Here is a 19,313-nt window from a genome sequence, read left to right as displayed (position 1 = left end):
CATACCAGTGCCCCCCGGTCTAAGAACAAGGGGGTCAGTCGGCTGCGTCATTTCCGGCCATGGTGGGGGAAAGCAAGGGTACAAATACCTTCCCACGGTGCAGCCTCTTGTCTGCTGCCCGTCTCGCTCTTTCCTGCCCTACCACTTACCCTGCAGATGGCCTGAGGGTGGTAAGGGAAGGGGAAGAATCTAACTTATTGTTTTGTGTTGCAGTAGGAGTTACAGGGTCATCCAGAGTCTGCCAGGTACAGAAGGGTACTATATGCAGCAGCACAACAAGGGTGCTAAGCCAAGGATACCGAGGGATGTCTTAGCGTTGTCCCCTGGAAGAGCAACATCGCCCCTTTAGTCCTACGGGTGGTTGTGGGCCTGAGCAACCGGGGGCTGCCTGGAGCGCCCCGCCAACCTTTCGGGGGTGCGTGAGTAAGTGAGTGGACTGTCAATCCACTGATGGGAGGGGTGGCCCCTCCTGAAATTGGTAAGCACCGATTGGCGTTGGTCATGGTGAAATTTGGCTCATCAGGCGGGCAGGCGTCAGAGGGGCTGGCCTGTCCTTGGATTGCCCGTAAGACAACCCACCATGTTGGCATATTGGTTATGCAAATAAACCTGCAGCAATTTTTCTCCACTAACTATGTGTCTTGTGGTTTATTCATGTATGTTGTGGTGTGAGAACTGAGAAGCTTTGCCGATATTGGCACTATGACAAATCACTGGTTTTATCAGTTTCTCACTGTTGTGTACCTCCTTTCTAGTTTTCTGTATGCGATCGATTTTCAGCACCAAGCTCTGTTCGTTAGAATGCCGGGTAAACAACTTTGTACTTAGAGCGCTGTTTCTTGTATTTTTTCTAATCCCATTAAGCAGAGTGTTGCGCTCGCCTTTTGCGCATTAGTGTCTTGCTTTCTATGTTGTGGACACCTTTAATGTGCTAGTATCTTGTTTTTCCTTGTAAGCTGATGTCTCATAAGCATTTATGATTTCTATCTTTGCTTTAAAGGATTCCAGGACCAGATCCAGGGTTCCATATGCAGAGTTGTCTTCAGGATCCACGGAGCTGGAGCAGGTAGGTACGCGTTTGTTGAATTAACGTTGCAAAGCATGAATCAGCAGTCGGGCATGGTTCATATTGACCGCACCAAAGATGGCCTTTGGGACATCAGATCTCATGAGATGTGGTCTTTTGGAAATGCTAGTGCGTTGCTGAGTTTTTTAGATCAGGAAGTGGTGTCTAGAACGTGTGCCTGTAAGAGAAATACTTCCCAGTGCAGTGGCTGAGATAATTATTCATAAACGTTGTCCTGTAGTATAACATTGTCATCAATACAAGCGTAAAGCAAAACCAAAGGGGATGATGGACGGGGTGTTGAACATTGCAAGCACTCACCCCCAGTCAACTGACCTGGGTTTAATCCATCATCATTCCTTAGCTCACTCGCGCACCCAAGTTCAGACATGGCCATATGCAAATCAGTCTGACCCTGTGCCTCATAGGAACAGTCCAGCCCGAACTGCCAAGCCATGTCTTCCCTGGACCAGAAACAAGCATCCTGGGACCGGTTTCTGGCTAATCAGCCATCATCAGCCAGGATAGCTTGAATCCAGTGGCAAAGTGAGCGAGGGACCGACATCTGGTCATACCCTGCCAATTTAGGGCGAACAAAGCAAAACCAAAGGGGATGATGGACGGAGTGTTGAACATTGCAAGCACTCACCCCCAGTCAACTGATCAGGGTTTAATGTATCATCATTCTTTAGCTCACTCCGCCACCCCAGTTCAGACATGGCCATATGCAAATCAGTCTGACCCTTTGTCTCATGTGAACAGTCCAGCACAAACTGCCAAGCCATGTCTTCCCTGGTCCAGAAACAAGCATCCAGGGACCGGTTTCTGGCTAATCAGCAGTCATCAGCCAGGCTAGCTTGAATCCAGTGGCAAAGGGAGCAAGGGACCCACGTCTGGGCATACCCTGCCAACTTGGGGCGAACAAAGCAAAACCAAAGGGGATGATGGACGGCGTGTTGAACATTGCAAGCACTCACCCCCAGTCAACTGATCTTGGTTTAATCCATCATCATTCTGTAGCTCACTCCGACACCCCAGTTCAGACATAGCCATATGCAAATCAGTCTGTCCCTGTGTCTCATGGGAACAGTCCAGCCCGAACTGCCAAGCCATGTCTTCCCTGGACCAGAAACAAGCATCCTGTGACCGGTTTCTGACTAATCAGCCGTCATCAGCCAGGGTAGCTTGAATCCAGTGGCAAAGTGAGCGAGGGATCCATGTCTGGGCATACCCTGCCAAATTAGGGCGAACAAAGCAAAACCAAAGGGGTTGACGGACCGAGTGTTGAACATTGGAAGCACTCACCCCCAGTCAACTGATCTGGGTTTAATCCATCATCATTCTTTAGCTCACTCCACCACCCCAGTTCAGACATGGCCATATGCAAATCAGTCTGACCCTGTGCCTCATGGGAACAGACCAATCCGAACTGCCAAGCCATGTCTTCCCTGGACCGGAAACAAGCATCCTGGGACCGGTTTCTGGCTAATCAGCCATCATCAGCCAGGCTAGCTTGAATCCAGTGGCAAAGTGAGCAAGGGACCCACGTCTGGGCACACCCTTCCAACTTAGGGCGAACAAAGCAAAACCAAAGGGGATGATGGACGGAGTGTTGAACATTGCAAGCACTCACCCCCAGTCAACTGATCTGGGTTTATTCCATCATCCTTCTTTAGCTCACTCCGCCACCCCAGTTCAGACATGGCCATATACAAATCAGTGTCTCAGCATAAACACTATTGTTTTGACATGCAACCATCTCATTCTGTAACCTTAATGTACTCTAACAGTATTTTGACGACTTCGGACATGGAACCTTGACAGGCCGCCAATCAGATCATATATTTTGATGTGCTAGGTCATCAGAGGATGCATACCCCTATCTGTACATTTTCAAATGTTAATTTCTCCAAAACAGCTTAATGGATTTACACCAAATCACACAAAAACATGCTTTCTAGATGAAGATCTATGTTTCTGTTAATTTTGGCTTAAGTTTTTTTCATCCATTTTAGCTGTGTCTAATTTTCTCCTTGTTCTCACTTCATGCTTGATGGATCACCTCAAAACTTTCCTGGAAAGAGATGAGGTAAATGAGACTTTTTTGGGGAAAATTTTGTGAAGATATGCCAAAGGGTCCTGAAGAAATTAGAATACCCTACAACCAACCGTCTGATGGAGCCCTACCCCTACAGCACAAAGCTTTGCCTCAAAGTGTGGGGATTGGCAAAGGGCCTGACCAGAGGCCCTGCACCCAACACCCAGTGGGCATGATGCCCACAATGCAAAAGTGTGGGGTTGGGCACAGGGCCTGTCCACAGGCGCTTCACCCAACCCCCTGCAACCTAGTAAGAGGACTGTGTTTCATTTTAAGTAAAGCAGATCTACTGCCTTTGCCAAAGGGTCAAAACGCCAAGCTGTAAAAATTGGGCCTATTAGCATTACCAAGGGGTCAGCACAGCAACATCTATTGTTTTTGTCAAAAATTCACCAATAATTATAACCAAAAAATACTTTTTTAATATATTCACACATTGCAATCTTCTATATAAATAAAAATGTAAATGTTTGTTTGTTCAAAATCGCAAATCTCTGAAAGTTCTTCACCGATTGCTTTGAAATTTTGACACAACGTTGGATTCGAATAGGGGGGTGTTATTATATACACAATGTTGGATTTCAATAAGCGCGTGTCGAATACGCGCGTATTTTTAGCCAGAACAGACACATAAAAATGTCAATGTTCCTTTGTTCAAAATCTTAAATCTCCAACAGTTCTTAACCGATTTATTTGAAATTTTGACACAACGTTAGATTCGATTAAGAGCGTGTTCATATATACATAACATGAGATTAGAATACGCGTGTGTCCAATATGCAAGTTTTTTTATCAAAAGGCTGAACAGACCCTATCGATTTGGTTGCTGTGCAAAAACTACAAGGGACGCATAGAGACAATAGTCTACATATATTAGGATGGACAGTTGGTGTCAGGGTGGCAGACTGGGAAGTGGGTGGAGGGAGCGGGGAGGAGTTGGTTTACTTTGCAACATTAGCGTGTGTTTATGTATACACAATGTGACAATAGTCACAAAAACATATTGTGTGCCCACAAGCATTGTGAAATTAAACATATTAGTAACGTGCGCTTACTCTTTTCTTTCTCTTACATTTAACCAGACTGAGCCACAGCAACGAGTGGCAGGGTACAGCTAGTGTTTAATAAAAAGTGATTGTCTTATGTGTTTTTATTAAAGCCTTATTGAAAAAACATCAACATATATTTGAGTCTTCCTTCTAACATTTTTCAGGCCACAAAGTGCAGCTCTAAAACCCACAACAAGGTTTTCCTGCATTTAAGTTGAAGGCTATAGAACTCCAGCATGAAGTGCCTCAAGAAACATGTGGTCAGCTCTCCTACATACATGGATTCAAACACCCAGGAGTCTTACATTTTTTGTCAATGTTGGTGGTGGGCTGCTGCACTCCCTGCAGGCCCCCCCCCACACATCATTAAAATATGCCTAGTGGTTACCCAACCCTTCGAGGGGTACCACCAGGTTCCTCACAAAATAAGTAAAAAGCCCTTGGAGGGCATAATGGGGCGCTCCTTCTGTGGAGCAATAATAATAACTACGTGGATTCTGCTGCTCATTCACTATTCATTTTAATGTATTTTTATTAAAGTTGGGGGCCGCAGAGGGAGGCTGATGGCCCCCACCGCCCCTGCCGGCGCTACAGCCAACACCCATTGTGGGTATCAGCAGGATCCTGAAATCTTTGCTCAAATAGGTGTCCCAGTGCCCATTGAGGGCCGCAGGTTAAGCACTGTGGCACCCATGGCTCCTGCCGACTACCCAGACAGCACCTTGCATTGGTGCTAGCTGGAGCCAGACATCTTTGCTCAAGAGGGTACCCGAGTGTTAGTTGGAAATAGCTGGATTTGATGAGCGCCAATTTAAAGAATGGTTTGAATTCCTCCAAGTTGGTTCTGCCTGACCAAACTAGTGAAAGGATGGGTGCTTCTGTAGAACAAATGTTGTTTCTTTGGAGCTAGATATATAGTAAGATTATCTGCTCAGAAAATCTTTGTTGAAATTTGGAGCCCAAGGTACATTCCTGGAATTTGCTTTTGTGGTTGATCATTCTATGATCAACCTATGAAACTGAAACTTTTGTAGTGGATCTCGAGAGAAATTGGGTTACGAGAGTGATGTATATCCTGCCACTAATGATGTTTAGCTGGGGAAGAGCATGGACAGGGACATGAAACCATAACCTCAAGCAATTTTATAGGCTGGAATTTGGTTGTGCAAACCCTACACTAGAGGTCTCAGTGATTTGATGTACCCCCAAGGAAATCCTTAGGATTCACCATTTGTCCGGAGTGCTGGTACACTTCAGGAAGGGTTATCATAAGGATTGCCGTGGTGCTGGACCCGACTGTCTTCACCAGTCTCTATTTCCACTAGACACCTCTAGAGAGGAGCAAAATAAGCCTGCTGGTGCTTGCACAGTCATGCTAATGTCCCCAACATTCTCCCACCATGGCCGAACTCTCTGTTATCAGTGGCAATTACAGCAGCAGTGGCAAGGGGGTTAGCAGGCATTAGGCCTAGGTGGGTCTGTGTCTCCACCCCTATGTAAATGTAGGCTCCACCCAGGTCTACATCAGTGTGCAAGCGTTCTGCATCTTGTCTGCATATATACATGCATACATACATGCATGGATGTTTTCTTTGTGTATATCTTTCTGTGTCTGCATGTCCTTGTGACCTATTACTTGTGTTCCTCTTGAGCATGCAATATATATATATACACACACACACACACACACACACGCCCACACACAGTTTAGCACATAAATCGAAAGATCTTGAAGGATAGCATATAATACTGGCCTTCAAAATTCATTGGTAACTATTGAAGTTGTATCAGATTTTGTCGGATAATATATTAGCCATCCAATGCTTACTGTGCCAAACGCTGGAAAATATTATTATGATGCGTCTCTTCTCATTATTTCCAGGGAGCTTCCCAGGTCAAAATTAGCAATTTCAGGCAGCCTCCTCTTGATCAGCATCACACTTGGTAATTATCTTTAACCCAAAGTAAAGGATTTCCCCCAGGCAAGTCTCCATTCATGAATTTTTATGAATTGATGAATATTATAGCACACTACATTAAACCATCCACTTGAGAGGCGTTGTTGGCTTGTTTTACATTCTCACCTGCAAAATATTGTGCCTTTTACTGTGCTTGGTTGGTCACATTTTGGGAACCATTGATAAACAACTTTGAGAAGTTGCGTAGTTTTGAATGGTATATTTTGTGAGTGGAAATCCCAGAGGAGAGAAAGATCCCTAAAGGTATTGTGTGGGGGATTACAAAAATGCTTAGGTGGTGCTAATTTATTATACCTGTGTGCCATTTAGCAGTATATCACATTTTGCTGCACATATTTTTACAAACGGAAGCTCTGTTTTGTGAAATTAAAATACGAATGCGTAGTAAAACTGCATTTGCTGCTTGACTGCAGAACTAATCGTCACTACAAGAACTGTAACAAAAGAACACACCCCTAACAGATGCAATATGCGGCTAATTACCCCACCTCTGTTATTTTGTTTTTTTCTGTGTGTAGCATTCAGTCCTGTCTTCTGCAACCAAAAATCAAAGGGACTTATTTACAACCGTTTGGCCGCTGGTGCGTCACTTTTAATATGGGGAAAAGTGACGTACTGGCGGCGCAAGGGGCTTGTAAATAAGCCCCAAAGACAAAGGGCCTCATTTATGAAAAGTGACGCATCGCTGCGTGAAAACATGATTGATGCGTCATATTTATAATATGACGCATCATGTCGCAAGGAGTTACAGATATGTCAGTATTTCTGACGTATCTGTAGGCGCAAAAGTGACGCATTGCTGGAGTGTGTCACAAAAGTGACGCAACTCCAGCAATGCTTCCTTTCACATGGGGAAAGCCCCATGTGAAAGGGCTTGCGTCAGTCTTACGCCTGCTGTGAGGCAGGCGCAAGATTTTGACGCAACAGCGTCCTAAAAGTGACGCAGTGAATCGTCACTATTACGAGGCTTTTTGCGGGTGAACGCCCCCTCTGCATACATTATACCTGACGCAGGTATAATGTAGCGCAGGGGTTTACAAAGTGACGCATCTGCTTAGATGCGTCACTTTGAAAATAGTGCGCATCAGGAGGCATGTTTTACGCCGACGATGCGTCACAAAAAGTGACGCACCGGAAGCGCAAAACTCACGCAAGGCCTCATAAATGAGGCCCACAGTGTGTAGAAAAAAAATTAAAAAAATTATTTATTTTTCTGTTGCAAAACAGCACAGCACATCACAACCTGAAATAGAGCATATCAGCCTACAGTTTTTAGTATAGTGTAAATACAATTAGGGAGGCGCGGCAGTTTTCGTGATTGAACCCCATCGTGTTCTACAGGTCACAACTGGCCAATCTAAACCAACGTGCGTTCACCTCTCAACCTGCTTCTTCGCATTCACAGACAATATATAGAATATTTCTCATAGGTCGGTTTATGGACGATATTAACAAGTATACCTTGAGGCGCTTTAACACTTCGTGATGCTGAAAGGACTGAGTCACGAGAACGTGACATCTGGAAAAATAAACATACCGTAACCAGATTATTATAAAGTCTAGACAATGCAAGCACAGCATCTAATAATAGCACGACGAAGGAGACACTGTTCATTATTTTCCATTTGATCTCCGAAGGGCATTAGTATGTTGCCACAGACAAAGTGTCTTCTTCCTATACTCCACATATAGTTGTATTTACAGGATTATACCAAACATCCCCCGTTCGCGCCACAGGTCCTTTGGCTCCACACTTTACCAATGAATGGCTGGTCAAGAAATGCGTTTAACAGGAAGGAAGACTGTAGTAACTCGTGATTGTTTAATAACGTCGACCATAGACCGGAAGCTCGCGTGTGCCGGTGTCAGTGCAGTATCCAGTGCATCATGGTCTTTATTGCAAAGAAAGAAATGCCCCCCCCCCCCCGCCTCTATTTGGACTGTGAAATACAGCAATCATTTGGGTTCGGTGTGTCCTCAGGTTTAGGGGCCGGTGCAACTGCACCTGCTGCACCGTTGGAAGCTACGTCCCTGGCTGGTCTCTGTCGTCACCAGAAGACTGCTATTGTTGTGTGTCACCTCACCTTCTACGTGAGTTCGCATCAAGCAATCTCACGCACGACCATCAACAAGAAAAGAGCGTATTGAGAAACCAATATTACAGTTTCTTTCAGTGTTCACCAAATCTGACATGGCAGACCGTGGGTACAAAATGTTATCTGCAGGCAGAGGTCGTATTTCATTTCAATCTCAACACTTTAGGGGTAGATTTACTACTTGAGTTACGTTTATGGCGCAGCCCCAACGCAAGGTCCTTTTTGGCATTTACGGAGTCAGGCAAAGCCACTTTGCATGGCTTGGGTCCATTTTTTTCCTGCAACGCAGCAAGTCACCTTGTGCTCCAAATTTAACAATACATGTCTCATTTCTGCCTTTCTTTACTCAAAGCTTGCGCGCAAGGTCCTTGTGTCATGGTGCATCATGGTGCAAGGGTGCCTCCAATGTAGGCAGCATTGTTTTTGTGAAAGGAGGGGCACCTTCCTACACAAAAACAATCCTCAGAGGTATATTCCTCTTTCTACGTGTGCTGTAAAATGCAGCACTTATAGAAAGAGGAAAAAACGAGGAGAAATAACAAATTTTCTCCTTGTTACATCTCATCTAGGGAGGCGTAGCATTTTGCTGCATTTCCAGGTCAACTACTAATTGTAAATCTGGAAATGCACTTGCGTTACTTCACGTCGAGGAAGGCGTTCCACGGATGTTTCCATTCATTCACCTATGGACTTTGCTGCATTCCAAGATTTACTAAAGCTAGTAAGCTTGGGATTGATCTTTGTCTTCTCTTTACTCTCTCTTTAAACATGGTCTGCATTCTGCAGCTCATGTTATGTTATGTTATACAGGCTTATAAAGCGCGCAGCTGCCCCAGCAACAAGGTGACCCGGCACTGACAGCAGAAAAAATCCACAGAAAGGAGCTAGGGCTTACAGCGGAGGGAAGAGATGGGTGTTAATTAATTGCCTTCCGGAAGGCCAGATAGTTGGTCAGACAGCGAATCTGTAAGGGAAGGGAATTCCAGAGCTTTGTCGCCAGGGTGCGAAAAGAACGCCCACCAGCAACAACCTCTTCACCCGAGGGACAGTCACCAGGCACTGCCCCATAGAGCGAAGGCGGCGTGTAGGAACATAGGACACAAGCAGGTTGGTCAGAATGCCTGTGGAAAGAGAAATTCAGAATTTTAAAGGCTATGCAGAGGGATTTAAAGTCTATCCGCTTGGCCACTGGCAGCCAGTGTAGCTGGTAAATAGCATTGGTTGTGGAGCACCTTCTGGGGAGACCGAGCAGGGTTCGGGCAGCCGCATTTTGTACCCTCTGCAGTCGCATAACCTCTGCCTTGTTGGTCCCTAAATAGATAGAGCTGGAATAATCCAGTCTCGACAAGATTAAAGCCTGGATGATGACTTGCCAAGTGGACGGTTCAAAGAACCCCAGCAGAGGTTTTAGCCCCGTAGTAGACCAAAACAGGTCCCTGCTACTTTCCTTGTTTGAGCTTGGAAACTGAGGGTCGAATCCATCCAGATCCCCAGATTTTTACCACCAGCTTGAGGTAGGTATCCCCCCCAAGGGTAGTGGGCCACCAACGCTCACTCCATAGCTCTGTGTCTTTCCCACCCAGCAGCACCTCAGACTTGTTGGCATTAAGCTGGAGACAGTTAGTGGTCATCCAATCCGCGACAGCCGCAAGATCTCTACAAAAGTTGGGCGCATCATGCGTAGAGTCGTCAGAGAGTGCCACCACCAACTGCGTGTCGTCAGCGTATGAGACATAGTGAGCCCTCTAGCTCTGGCCAACTGCTGCCAATGGCTGGACTTAAAGATTGAACAGTACAGGGCTCAAAGCTGAGCCCTGTGGCACACCTTGTCCAATAGAGTAGACCCTGGAAAGAAAAGGGGGGTTGTCATCTGGAACGACGTCTCAGAAAGGAAGGATCTGAACCAGTCCAAGGCCCACAATGTCGGCCTCCTCCAGACGATGTAATTGGATCTGGTGGGAGACCGTATCAAATGCCGCTCTGAGATCCAATAATATCAGTGCTGCAGTGCGCCCAGCATCTAATACTGTCCGCAAATGTTCGGTCACAGCTAGAAGAGCAGTCTCCGTGCTGTGACCAGGGCAGAAGCCATTCTGCGAGGGGTCCAGGGTGCCACTGTCATTCAAAAATTCTGTTAGAATAGAATTGCGCTTCAGTGATCTTAGATGCCCACGGTAAAAGTGATATAGGACGGAAATGTTCCGGTTTGGATGGGTCAAGCGTGGGTTTTTTAAGCAGAGGGACCGCCTTTGCCTGCTTCCACATCCTAGGAACAACCGCCATGGAAAGGGATGGATTAATCACCTGACACAGGGGGCCCATGAGCACAGATAGAGATTTTATAAACTGATCCGGCTTAAGAGGGTCTGCGGGAGAGCCGGATTTAACTTTGCTACATAACAGCCGCAGCTCCTCATGTGAGATAGATGTAAAGCCGCAAGAGTGCAGGTGGACGAAGGACTATGTACAGCACTAGGACATGTTGGAGTTGAAGCGAAGGACATATAGATGTTGTCCACTTTCTTGACAAAGAAAGTGGCAGGGTCCACGCAATGTTGATCAGACGTGATCACAGGTGCAGTTTGAGTCCTCCTCGATTTAAGGTCTTTAAGTATTGTAAAGATACCTTTGGCGGGGTTGCAGCTCTCCTTAATTTCAGTAGCAAAATAAGCTGCCCATTCTATTTGAATAGCCCTATGGTACCTCTTGATAGCGGCCTGATTACACCCCTTAGAGACTGGGTCATATTCCCGTCTCCAGGCCCGTTCCAGTTTTTTACATTCAGAAAGAGGAATATGCCACTAAGGATTGTTTTTGTGCAGGACGGTAACCCTTCCTGCAAAAAGACAATCCTGCTTCTAACACCATGGTGCCAAGTTGCCTGCATTAGCCCTCGGCTACACACATTGCAAAAGCATTAAGAGATGGCAGAAATGTGCCATACCTTACTAGATATGAAACATTTTTGCTGTCTTCCTTTCATGCGACGCAGCAAAGCAAATTTGCTTTCTGCACTGCGTTGCGTGAAATTTAAGAAAATATGCCCCTTACATTTTATTCTCACATGGGTTCTTATTAACAAAGGACACTGTGCAATCCTCTTATTTTGCAAATGTCTTAACACAGAATTATTCTACATTATTCAGAATTTAAAACTGCCCAATGTATGAAGCCTTAATATGGTCAGTGCATCATGCAAGGCACATCACAAAGGCTTCAATAATATTTACAAACCCATGCAAGGGCAGATATGTGCTACATGACTATGTAAAGAAATATAATACAACACAGCTGCTTGCACTGAGTTATGTTGCATTCCAACTAGGGAGGCATGCCATAGGTGGCGCATGGGCATTCCTTTGCATCCATCCATGGATTCTGATGCATTCCCAGACTTACTGATGCTAATAAACCTCAGAATGCATCAAAACGCTATGGATACCCCAAAGAGGCATAGCGAGGAGAAATATCTTTATTTCTCCTTGTTATTTCTTCTTTCCAGTTGTTCTACAGACTCAGCACAAGTGGAAAGAGGAAAACATCTCTAAGGATTGTTTTTGTGCAGGAAGGGCCTTCTTGTGGACATGTTGGCTAGTGATATATCAGTAATGTATTTGTGAGTATTCCTAGTAATAGTCTGACAAGTGCAGACATAACGAAGGCCGATCAGTGACATTAGCAGGCATTCACAGGGACATACTGCCTATCCCTAACATAATGATGGCCCATCAATGACATACAACTTCCCACTCTTATTGATATTCTGGCTATCATTGACAGTATAGTGGTACATTCTTTCCATGTTGTTGGCATTCCTGGCAACATTCTGATTATACCTGACATAACTGTAGATGATCCTTTGTTTATCATTTCCTTTCCTGACATACATGCAGCTATCTTTGGTGTGATTTTGGTGAACATTCCAGGCATAAGATAAACATTTTGGCATTTGATGTTGATAAAATGGCAAAAAGGCAGAATCAGTCTATGTGTGTGTAGGAAAATGTCTCTTTTTGTATGGTCATTCCCATTTTTTTTCAGGACTGCTGCTGCTGGTGTTATTACTCTGTGCACAGAGACACCGCTAGCCAGGCTCTAGTGCATGTGCCCTGATCCCTCCAGCATGGCAAAATTGGCTATACTCCTAATTGGTATATTTAACTTACCTATAGGTTCCTAGTCCTTAGTACAAAAGTGTACCCAAGGCCAGTAAGTTAAATGTCAGTGGACTGCAGCATATATTTTGCCACAACTAGAGTGACAATATAAAGCATGTCTCCAGTCTGCATGTGCAGGGTGGGTGTGCAGTTTTAAATCTGACAATTGTGAAACACCCCTTAGGTAGTCCTTAAATGGCCATAGGGTAGGGTGCTTGGTATTAAAAAAGTAGTACTTTTATATTTTTTGTGAAACATGCCTTGGCAGTGAAAAACCTCCAAAGTAATTTATCACTGTGGCATAGCTTACTCTCCCTAAAGAAACTACTGGGTTACATTATAACAATTTAAAATGCGTAACTTCAGTGTGGAAGTCGCTAGAAAAATAATTCAAGGGCTCATTTTATTAGTGATTTAAAATCCAACTTATTGATCAAGTCTGATTATACATTACTTTTAGACAGTTGTAATTTTCCCGGCTGAGACAGATGTGCATTTCTGTCAGTGTTCAGTGTCACTCAGGAACTGAATGCCTCCTTGATTATGTGTGAAATGTCTCCCAGAGCTGACACAAAGGGAGAGGGGTTGACCTTGCCCTGACAAGATGGCCATCTGGAACTGAATTAACGGCCCAGTTTGCCTATCACAGACAGATGTAGCTCACACCTAGGACTTTCCCCTCTACTGTACTGCTAGCCAGCCAGGCACCAATTCCAGGGAGGTCCTGCCCATTTTTATAGTCATACTTCAGGGTAGGCACAGGGACCTTTACACTGGAGATGCACGGTTCTGCCATCTTGGTTTTAGGAAGAGAAGGGCACTGTGGAATAGTTTACAGTAAAACACACCGGAAATACTGTAAAGTGGGTTAGGTCTCCCTGGAAATGTTTACCCCATTGGTTAAGTAGTGACCAAAGTTTTTCCTACCCACAGGCTGACACTGGGAATGAAATGTGACATTTGGAGTTGCTTCCTCAGAACACCTCTGGACCTGTGGAAGGCAGAAGAAGGACTTCACTTGCTGTTGTGACCTGTGAGCAGAACTCTATGGGCTGGGTCTGCTTCCACTTGTACCCAGGACTGAGAAGGGGACTCCACAGGTCACTTGGCTGATCTCCTGTTCAACTACGTGAACATAAAAGATGCAAGAAGCCCAATTTCCTGATGGGGCACAGCTAACCAATTCCAACTGGACCTGCCCTGGATCCTTCTGGAGACTTCTACTGGAGTGAGTCCTGACTCCTAAATGGTATCTCTAAGGCCCTGAGACCCTTACATAAGTGTAACAACAAGTAGGGGAAAGGAAGGGATCAGTTGCGATCCAGTAGGGCTGATATTACCATTCACAGAAAGGAGAATGGAAGGTCCGGCCACAGTCGTAGCCCCAAGTACCGAGACAGCAAAGAGGTGACTGGGCTGTTCCTAGAGGAATATAAGGAAAGGAAGGAAGGGAAGGAAAGGAGCGGTCACTAGGGAGGGGCTGGTGCTCAATTGGAGGGCCACCCCTGGGTAGCCAATTTGTTGGATGTAATGGCCTCACACACCCTTGCGAGTGTCATGCTTCATCATCGGCAATGCTCCTCGTAGGGCAGGCGGTGCAATGCCCAATGGGCTCACCTCAAAGAGGGGCTCTTTATCGGAGATCTTTTATCCAACTGCCTAATGGTGAAGTGAGGGTGAGGGGCCAGGAGAGAGTAGAAAGTGTGGTTGAGGGTAAAATGTGGCTCAAGGTACCGGAAACAATTTTATTCTGGTGGTCCTCTGCCACAAGTAAAATCAAGGATAGCCGGTACTCGTGGGAACGATGGTTTCCCAGAGTGATCCAGGGCTAAAAGTGCAAAAGGTGTGGTCGACATGTTTCTCGCATCTAGTTCGTTGACTGCGATTCTTCAGGACCTATAGGGAAACTACAATCTACTAAACATGATCTAGTATAAGTATCAGTTTAAAACAAGGCACATTAGTTGTACTACCTGTCTGACACTGTTCCTACCTAAGGGTTAGGGTTAAGGGGTGTCAACAGTACCCGGCGGATCTGGCATCGGGCGAGAAGCCAATGTGTTTGGGTTCTTACTGCCTGTGCCAAAGCTTGCTGCGCCTACCCATCACGCCAGGTCCGGCCATTACATCCAACAAATTGGATACCCAGGGGTGGCCCTCCAATTGAGCACCAGCCCCTCCCTAGTGACCGCTCCTTCCTTCCCTTCCTTCCTACCCTTACATAAGTGTCTTATCAACCCCAAAAGTTGGCATTTTACAGATGACTGGGGCCAAGCTATCAAGCCGATCCGACAAAGGTGCACCATGGGTGGGCTTGATTTTGCTGCAGCTCCTGCTACGTTCTTCACTGCAGTGGCAAATCCAATTTTGTGGGACTAACCAAACGTGGCATCCAACAGAATTGAACCAGCATCAGCCACAGCCTGCAGCCTTGCCCCACTGATGGAATCCGACTTAAATTAAAGAGACTAAGGGGCCCATTAGGATGTTGGGCGCCCGCCATATTAGTATGGCGGGGGGGGACCTCGGCGGACGGAAAGACCGTCCGCCGCTTTTCCGCCCCGGTCGCCTTGCGGCTGGGGCGGAAAAGGAATAATATGGTGGCGTGTCTATCAGACACCGCCAGCCATATTATGATGGTTGAATTTAGGTGCCTTTCCGCGGCGGAGGTATGCGGTCCTCACTCTGGGGGCCCCCTGTGGGCCCCCAGAGTGAAGGAGAGGTGGGGGGTGCACACGGGGGGGTACCTGTTGTACCCCCCTTCATTTGCATTTACAGAGAGGCAGGCACCGCGCGGTGGCTGCCGCTTTGTAAATGCAAATGCTGAAATGCATTTTTAGCATTGTGGCGGGCGGTGCAGAGAGCACCGCCCACCACAATGCTAAAAATACAGGATGTACCCGCCACTGTGTCGGGCACATCCTAATACCCCCCACGGGACCCCCGCCCTTATGCCGGGCGGTCCCGAATACCGACAGGATGGCGGGCGGACAAAGTCCGCCCGTCATCCTAATGACACCCTTAGTCTGAAGGTATAAATCTTCACTGGCTCAAAATCCGAGCACAATCCAGTCGAAGTTGATGACTACCTGGTCGCGAACTCTGGGCTTTTCCCGCTCTGAGAATTTCAACCTTTGTCAACGGCTTCACTGAGACTTCGTTCTTTCTAAACCCTTCATCCAAATCCTCATCTACAGACTCAGCCTGCAACCTTACTCCTCTGAGAACTCTTCTGTCTAACAAAAGTCTGAAGGTATGTCTTTGACTTGGCGATCTGACTGGGCCTTGTATCTGACCCGGACTCCATTGCAGTTGGCTTAAATTTGACCTTTGTCTCAGTCCAGGGTGACCAGTTGCCCAACGTGGGCACTGGGAATTTTGGTGCCAAAATGTAATTCAAACTTAAAAAATTCATATCTCTGGTTCTTTTCCTTATAGAATGTTTTTCGTTTGATGTGAGTTCGTGCATTACATAATGCTCTATATTTGCAAACTGGAGAAGAAATTTTATTTTGTTCTGTCTTTGATTTTTTAACTGTTTTGGTACTTCTAAAACAGGGGCCGCCAGCCTTTTCTGAAGTAAGAGCTATTTTTGCTCAAGGAAAGTCCTCCCGAGCTACCAAAATCTTTGATAACTGTAAAGTAGTAATCACATAGGTTAACATTATACAATGGATACCTTAAGCAGGATGATCATTTTATGTGAGGGTACCAGCAGAAATACCAGGCAAAAGCCAATTAGTATTAAATGCTTCCACCTGATGAATTATCTGTCAAAGCATCAGGTGTCCTCTAGCAAGAAGGACCATAGCATTATGTCTTGCATTTAACCCCTTGCGTGCTCCCGTCGGCCAACGCACTACCTACCTAGTGCTGCCGGCGCCCAACGGCCGACGGAGCCCCGCCCACCTTTTAGAACGCCCGCACCACAGCGGAAAAATCGCCGCGGTTAAGGCGTTAATTATCAATTTTAAATGTGTTTTATAAATGCGAGTGAAGACAGATGACCATGAGGCAGATTCCATAGGCCGACACAGTAGATGTTTGATTCTTATTATGATGCCCAGTCATTGGTTTGCCAGCCTGCTACTCTAAGCATCTTGAGGTGAGCAGTACCACCTTCTTACTAATGAACAGACCCCTATTTCAGCTCTTAGAGCTGCTTCAAGGGTTCTGTTGAGCTACAAGGAGCTACCAAGCTACTCGTTGCAGACCCCTGTTCTAAAGTCTTTGCACTTTTTCTTAGGTTTAAGCCTGTTGTCTCTGTGCCACAGCTGCCAGGGGTAGAGCTCAGGTTTAAATTATTGAAACCTTAACTAGACCCTATCAAGGACAGTGGCAGTATTACTTCTTGTTGTGGACTGCCATCCACCCCAACTAATAATCCACTTTCTCACAACCTGAATACTTGATGAAAATGAGTTGATGTCTTTGGAACAAAAATGCATTTGCTAAAATGAAAACTTCTGTTTGGAGAATTGAGCTTAATGTATATTTCTTTTGTGGTGAAATACCTGCAATATAGGAAATTGGCATACTGACTTTTCAAACATTAGGACTGCATCTCAAAAATATATTTAAAGTTGATATTTGAGTAGTACTTCATGGTGAGTTTAGGAGACTTGGTGATGATTTTCTCTCTGTGGCACCAGTGGGCTTTTCCCACCATAGTTGGTTTTACATACCATGTGTGGAGTCATTTTTATTATCTATATTGATAAAGGTTTGTCTCTGTGGTGTTAGATGCCTTTCCCCAATGCTGGCTAGTATGTCACATGGGTGGATTCACTTTTTCCCTTTATGTTGATAAGGTGACTATCATTTTATCATGACCGCTGTCTGAGCCCTTAGCATTTAAAACTGGTGAATTCAGTTTTCTACTTGGTCCTGTTATCTCTGCTCTGTCATTTGAGTGGTAGCATTGCAGTGCGAGCCTTCTTTTTCTCCGGCTCAGCTTGCTATGGCCTGTGATTGTGAGATGTTTATACTTTTGAGTGGAGCACCCTTCCACTCACAGTCTCTTTTTTTGGAAACATTTTTATTAGATTTTGATCCCATTTTATGCAAGACGTGCAGAGCAGATAACAAATGTTACATAAAAAGATAACATAATAAAATGCCAAATCATGAAAATACATATATAAAAGATACAGAAAAGAAAAAAAGAGGAATGATCAAGCAGTTTCCCCTTGAATCCAGTCCATAACCGGTGCCCATATCTTCATTCCCATGGTCCTTTTTTTTCGGCCCTTAGTCCTATATATAGCCACTTCCAAATTATACATAGCTAACAGGCGAGCACGCCAAGTCTCAAAAGACGGGAGAGCAGGACTAATCCAATCATGCGTAATACAAGCATGTATTAGCACCATACAAATGAACAAAAAGCCATCTCCCCCGTTATAATAACTGTTGACCCCAGCAGTACACCCAAAAATTGCTCAATAGAAGAAAATAAGTTAGTCAATTTTGGACACAGGAAAAACATATGTGGTGCATCAGCTGTGAATTCCCCACATCTGCTGCACGTGGTGCCCACCGTCGTACTCCATTTCGATATCTTGCCGGGCGTATAATAAAGGTCATATAAAACCATATAATGTTGTGAGCGTGATCTTCCTGTGATTAAAATTCTAATTGATTCCTCTATGTTAATTAAATCCCTACCTAACTTTTTTGACCATTTACTTTGATATATCTCTATATCATCCAGGCATGACAGAATAAGGATTTTATAATATTGTCCTATCAATGTTTTCCTAAACATGCTATCAGTAAGGGGAATTCTCTTTGTCCGAGAAGGCATTCGACAGGGTAGCCTGGCCATATCTATGGGATGTGCTTTATCAGAAGGGCTTTGGTCCAAAGATGATCTCTGCGTTAAAGGCTTTGTATGTCTCCCTAACAGCCTCTGTTAAGTTAGCTGGCCAGGAATCCGTTTCTTTTTCTATTTTTCGTGGAGCACGGCAAGGATGTCCGTGCTCCCCGTTATTGTTCGCCCTTTACATTGATATATTTTTAAATAAACTAAATCATGCTGAGAATATTAAACCAGTTCAAGTTTCTCATATGAATTACCGGGCTTTCGCTTATGGTGATGATATAGTTGTAGTAACCACAGATATTCAGAGGGCAATTTCAATAATAGAGGATCTAGCAATTCAGTTTGGATCCTTCTCAGGATACAAGTTGAACATTTCTAAAACGCAAATACTGTATGTTGGTCAGGATCCCCCGGCTCAAATTAGAACCGTAACAGAAGCCACATATTTAGGCATTAAAATTGCACTACCACTATCTACTATCCCGGAATTAAACCTGAACACGGTCTTGAAAAAAGTAAATTCAATGCTGGAGAGAATAGATCATTTTCATTTATCTTTATTTGGGCGGGCCAATGTTTTAAAAATGTCGGTACTCTCGAAGTTCATTTATATGCTCCGTGCCATATCGCTTGAATTCCCTTCTAGCTGCTTTAAACAGCTAGAAAGGATGTCAGCAAGATTCCTATGGGGCTATAGGCGCCAGAGACGGGCATATAAAAAGATGATATTGCCTAAGGATAGGGGAGGCTGGGGTATACCGTATTTCTTTTTTATTATTTGGCGTCTGTTTTGCAGTTTATTAATCCCTTGGTGATTGGTGAAAGGGCACGGATTCTACCGAGCCACTCCCCGTCCATTTATGAATTTGCATTGGGGGAGGAATGTCGTGGATGTTTGATCAAAGTGATAGAACCTAGTTACTTTAAAAAAAAAAACTAATTCAAGATATTGAAGCTAGCCTATATGGCATGGAGATTAATTAAGCGACACCTAGGTATTTCAAAAATTACTGCTTATACACCTTTTGCAGCACCAGGTACCCT

Source organism: Lissotriton helveticus, chromosome 8 (assembly GCF_964261635.1).
Source record: "Lissotriton helveticus chromosome 8, aLisHel1.1, whole genome shotgun sequence".
Lineage (NCBI taxonomy): Eukaryota > Metazoa > Chordata > Amphibia > Caudata > Salamandridae > Lissotriton > Lissotriton helveticus.
This window is presented reverse-complemented; position numbering follows the sequence as displayed.